This window comes from Myotis myotis, unplaced genomic scaffold (genome assembly GCF_014108235.1).
Source record: "Myotis myotis isolate mMyoMyo1 unplaced genomic scaffold, mMyoMyo1.p scaffold_m19_p_7, whole genome shotgun sequence".
NCBI classification, from domain to species: domain Eukaryota; kingdom Metazoa; phylum Chordata; class Mammalia; order Chiroptera; family Vespertilionidae; genus Myotis; species Myotis myotis.
In genome coordinates, this window is record NW_023416379.1 from 43,860,656 (window position 1) to 43,866,978 (window position 6,323).

The 6,323-nt window shown below is 34.2% G+C and overlaps 1 pseudogene; it reads right to left on the minus strand.

Annotated features, from left to right (window-relative positions):
- Positions 1 to 714: 714 nt before the first annotated feature.
- Positions 715 to 1,137, minus strand: LOC118659922 (annotated as a pseudogene).
- Between the last annotated feature and the right edge of the window lie 5,186 nt (positions 1,138 to 6,323).

A 6,323-nucleotide genomic window follows, 5' to 3' on the forward strand; every position in this document is an offset into this window, starting at 1 on the left:
GTTCTTAAATGGAGTAGAAATATCTATGTAAGAAAAGAATTCAATAGTGTCTATTGTAATTACTATTATGTTTTTAGAATCTAAAGCTTTATATTAAAAGCTATAATTAAATTTTTTAAAAATTAAATCACATTATAAACAAAAGTACCTTTTCTCTCAGCAGAATAAAAATGATTTTCATTTCCTGACAAAAGTATGATTTCTCTGAGAGTTTTTTCTTTACCTAAATGTATTAATCTCTCTTGTGTATAATCAAGTAAAAAGTCTCCCAAGGCTACTCAAAGATGACATAAACCAGCCCTACATATCACACCCTCATTAAATGAGCTAGAGGAAAAGTAGCGGGACACACACCCATCATAAGTGTACTCAGGCCAACCAGGAGTGGGAAAATACAACTTCTCTATCACATCAGACACATTTTCACTGAATAAGATGCCCCATTCCTATTAAGTCCTATACAAGAGTATAATTGTAAATATAATTATCCTATTAATTAGGATGTTAATCCCTAAGAAAATGAAAAGACAGGTCCAGGAATCCTTAAGAAATCCGAAATACACACATATGCACACACACATGCGTATACACATACGTACATACACACACACACACACACACACACACTCAGGTTTGAGATCCATTTTGAATTCTTTGAAATACTCTTTTTTTCTTTTCTGCTTTTACTTTTAGGAGATTTATTTTATGCTGAATTTACTCCCGAGCTATAAGTTTTCATTTCTTCCGTTTCTTGTGGGATATCTTTTTCTTCTGCACAACCTCCTCTTCTGGTTTAGAAACAATCTGCTCCTTTTCAGTAAGGATCATCTCAATGTGGCAGGGAGAGCTCATGTATGGGTGAGTCCGCCCTGAGCTCTGTAGGTTCTGTGACGCATCATCTGAGTGTGCTCAATGACCACAGAGTCTACAACTAAAGCCTTGAGTTCAGCATTGCTCTCTGCGTTTTTAAGCACTGCAGCAAAAATTCAGCCCTCTTTTTGGGCCACCGACCCTGCGTCCAGCCCCACTGCTTCACCTGGACACACCTACCAACTCCACCATTGTAAAGATGGAATGCACACATTGCTTCTTTAAAGTGGCATCCTTCAGATACTTGGTGGCTTTTCCAATATGCATACCCTTGATGGCCGGGCAGTTTCAGGAGTGTTCTTAAAGCAAACAGGAAGATTTGCGACTCTTGCTTTGCATGATTTTGTGGGGTTTTCTGAGTCTCTTAAATGGCGAACCATTTTCAGAGGTCACCTATGACCGCTTCGTGATGTACTCTTTTCTGGGCTCTCCAGTGAGAATTGATCTCATTTCACCCCTCCACGTTCCTTATCTTACCTCTTGGTTTCTTGTTCTTGCTCTGTTAGGGCTCTGAAAACATGCCCTTGTAATTATTTGCTTGCATGTCTAACTCCACCATTAGACACTGAGGGCAGAACTACATCTAATTCCTCTTTGAATTCCCAGGGCTTTGCTCAGTTTTCAGTAGGTAGTGGGTTCTCAACAAATGTTTACAAAACACATGAATGAATCGGGACTGAGCTGGGTAAAAAGTCACTGATTGCATGGAAGCAGTTTAAAGAATGAAGTTGGGTTTTGAAAGGTAAAGTAGAAATGTTACGGTGCTTTAGATAATTATCAAGTGGTTTAGCTTACCAAATTTTACTTTATTAATTTTAATAGTTTGAAGTTGCACATTAAAATTTCTCTATATGTATCTGAATTTAATCATGTAGATAGGAGAAGGAAAGGAGGACATAGAAAGCCAAGTCAGAGAAGAGAAGGTGCTGCAGTTTCATCTATAAATGCCTGTAGATAGATTATAATAGTGACTAGTTCACAAGAAATTAAATATAAAAATGATTGATTCAAAAATTCATCATTAATTTAGTTATTTATGACTAAAATCAAAGCAAGAAGCTAGAAAAATATGTTCAGAATTAACTACAGAGAAATAAATTGGTTGTACTCAAAGAAAAGTGAAGAGGAATCCAAATAGAAGAATCCTCTTGGATTTAAGGCAAAAAGAAAAAAAATTACCATTAACTCTAAAGATACAAAATTATGCTTTTGATACTTTAAAATAGAATTTTAAAGTGTTTTATACCACTAGATTCCATAAACCAAAAAGAAGGTTCATAATTTAACATATTACATGTGCAGTAAGTACATTTCCCTGGAATATCTGCATGGCATGTGCAATGTTTTCCTATTCAGATAAATCAACTTGTTCAGAGAAATTCAACAGTTTCCAATTAGTATTTTCTCCTGAATCTTGCTTTAAGTGTTGCCTCAATAATTCTTTATTTTATGAACTTTTACTAATCAAATTATTATTCATATTGAAAACATAACAGTTAATGAAATATCCATTTGCTGCTATAAATTAATGGTTACTAAGTAACATTTAATTTGTAGTACTAAAATTAAATTACAGAAGGAATATATTTAATTAAAGAAAACATTGTAATTGTATTACTCTAGTTCTCTTGAAAATAGCCAACTCGTTTCTATAATCTAAGATTTCCTCCTTTGTTTTATCATTTTTTTGCCATGTGCAACTTAATTTGCCATTATTTACGTATACATGAGCCAAACTAAAATGAATTTTCTACACAGTACTCCATAGTGATTAAGGCATGGCAAACAATGCTATTGACCTTGGAAATGGTACAGAAGAGTGTCATAAAACATGTACCTATAACACCTAATCTTACCTGGTGTTAGCATAACTTAGTTTACCTAACCCTGTCCCAATGAATCTGAGGAGCTTGGTATTAGTCTACCCCCAGGATGTTGATTCTTAGGCTAAAATTCACACTGACTCATGAAAACTGAGGCTCACTAGTGAATCATGTACTATTCTCTTGGGTGTGTAAAATACAACTTAGTTGTCTTAAAGGTATTACTCTAAAATAGTCCCAATATTGTTTTGGCAAATTAGTATTAGCTCATTTGCATATCAAATGTGCTAATCGTGTCAAGTTCACCTTATTTACTTCGTGGATTTACTAAAAAAACATGCTACATGTGTACTACCTCAAAATGTATGGTCAAATCCCAAACAGGGTGCTGAATATCCTCCATTTTCCTTGCACATATATTCTTTTTTTAAAAAATTGTTTTATTGCTTAAAGTATTACAAAGGGTATTACATATGTGTCCTTTTTTTTTCCCCCGCCCCAACCGAAGGACTTGGACGCATGCATATAGGCATAACCAATGGACATAAGACACTGGGGGGTAGGGGAGGCACAGATATTCTTGGTCCTTCTCCATCATGTTCTGTGCCTGGGAAGCTGACCTCAATGCCTTGCCTTCTGGATTCTGCTTGAGTTTGACTAATGAGAAGCAGCAGTAGCTGGTCAGGTGATTGAAGGGAAGAGAGATGAGGGTTTGCATTGCATTCCCTGGTCCCCTCTCTGCCACAGCTCCTGCCTGGTCCTTCTCTCCTTCAGCTACAGCTCTCTCAGGATTCCGTAACCACTTTTTCTGCTTGCCACTTTGAATTTATAGATCCCCTACAGCTGTTAGCCTCCCTGATTTACCTGATCCTGCCCACACATTACAAATAGTCCATTCATTAAGTGAGCCTAATTACCAGAGTGAAGTGTGCCATTTGTTTCCTGCCAGCCCCCTAAGTGATACAAGTAATAAAGCAGAATACTATTTTATAAAAAAGAAATACTTTGACCCTGCTTTCTTCCTGCTAAACTGAGTTACCCCCCCCCCCTTTATATAATCTTTCAGTTTATTAGGTAGAACAGCTCTTTTGAGAAGAACCTATATTTCTCAAGCTTAGGGGAGTATGCCTCCTCTTTCTTTGGTACTGTCAGGCATCATAGTCCCCCGATTCTTTTATTTTTTATTTATTTTTTTAATTATTAAATCTTTATTGTTCAGATTATTACATTTGTTCCTCTTTTTTCCCCCCATAACTCCCCTCCACCCAGTTCCCACCCCACCCTCCGCCCTCACTCCCCACCCACTGTCCTCATCCATAGGTGCGTGATTTTTGTCCAGTCTCTTCCCGCATCCCCCACACCCCTTTTCCCCCCAAGAATAGTCAGTCCATTCCCTTTCTATGCCCCTGATTCTATTATAATCCCCAGTTCATTCTGTTCATCAGATTATTTATTCACTTGATTTTTAGATTCACTTGTTGATAGATGTGTATTTGTTCCTAATTTGTATCTTTACCTTTTTTCTTCTCCTTCCTCTTCTTAAAGGATACCTTTCAGCATTTCATATAATACTGGTTTGGTGGTGATGAAGTCCTTTAGCTTTTTCTTATCTGTGAAGCCCCCGGTTCTTTTAAATGAGGATAGCAATGTGCATTTAGGGGGCCCTCAGCAAATGGTCATTGGTTTCTAACACTGAAATCTGACCTAAGCGATTTCGATAAGGCATTATTCTATGATCCTAACTACCTCAGTAATGTCACCCGGGATAAAAATAATTAAATCATTTATCAAAAAAAAATAAATTTATACTAATCAAATAAAAAAGAGTACATAGTAGTTTCAAACTCAAAAGCTTTTCTAGGATCACTTTTGGGAATTCACAGTGAAATTGAAAAACCCAGCTATCTAAAAACACATGACAGTTTTTAATCAAATACAGGTATAGTAACTGCATATTTACTAATGGACAGAATTTAGTCTTTACTTCTTTAAGGTGTGAATTAATGTTACATGTTTTTAGAAAATTTCTTTAAATCTAATTAAAACATAGACTTTTCATATCCTTAATTTTCATTCATTACAAACTTTAATATGACCATCTTGTAATATCTCAGTAATTACTATAGATAAATTGGAACAAAAAATAATACATAAGGCAAATAATGTTATTCCACAGCAGATTCAAGTAAACATTGAATTGTTTTTATTTATTGTTGTTACTGACTAAACTATAAAAACTTATTTGCACAACTTAAAAATACAAAATTTGTAGAATTGAATCTTGCAGAAATGTATTTAACTTTTCTTTGTACAAATTGAAGAAGCAGAGCACCCACCGCTTTGACAAATGAAGATTAAGTACTCTATTTGTGTTGGTTAGTTCGCTCTCTTTCCCAAGCCACAGTCCTTACAAAAAGTGAGAGAGCCACATTCCAGATTCAGAGACAAACCCTTTTAAATCGGAACAAGCTAATCTGCCAGTCAACAACCTTGCCTCGCTGAGGAAGGCTGTGAAAGAAAGGGGCCTAGACTATCGGACAATGTTACCGCAGACATTGAAGAAGAAGTCAAGGGCATAAGCCCACTGAGACTATGGAGGAAGCTTGTAACTTGCTCTGTGTGTAATCAGAATTTATATGTAATTACTTTATAGCAAAATACTCAAGCCTTAGCACCTTGGAAATGTGATGCTCTACTTATAAAGTATTGTGCCATAAAAAACAAATATAACAATAAAAATCTTCAGAATGATGAGCATTGTTCATTTTGGAGGCATTAAAAAAGTAGTTTTCCCCAAAGTAAAATCTAACTCATACAAATAATAATTTATTACATTAAAAAAGCTGTAATAATTCAATAATTCAAAATCTCATAATATAAAATTTAAAAGTAGATAATTATAACTAACACTAAAGTTTATAAATATTAATGTAGAGAAACATTTCACCTATCAAATTGGAAAAGTATTTATCCTAAGAGAAATTAAAAACAAACAAACAAAACACTTCCAGTGATCCCAAAAAGCAAAGTTCTTGGTTATTTTCCTCTTAGAAAGTCGGGACAGTCAGTGAAATAGTTTTATGGTGACATTTTAAAATAATATTTTTTTAAAGTAGGGTTTTAAATTTTAAAATACAGAAAAATATAAAAATAAAATAAAAATCACTGATAATAAACTAACCAAAGATAGTCACTATTTACAATCTGGTACTGATTATGCCATTTAATTCTTGTCTTATTATTTAACATCATATCATCAGTATTTCCCCATGGAATGGATGAATCTTAATTTAGCTTTTATAAATAAAATCTTAATTTGAACACCTTTTTGATTAAAGCTTTGTACACACTTTGAAAATCTCTTTAGAATTGAGTTGTAATACTAAGAGCAGGAAAATTTACATTTAAAAAATATTTACAGATGGTGCTCAATGTTTTCAAAAGAAATACCCATTGTTGTTTAAAAGTTGTGTTTTTCTATGATTTTAAATTTTAAAATTCTTAGAAAAAAAGAAAATATACACAAAATACTAAACCCCACCATAAGAATGTTTATAGGATAATTAGGACAGTGACTAAAAAGCACTTACATTTGAAAATTATTTCTGAATTACATATTGGTTTCCCCTG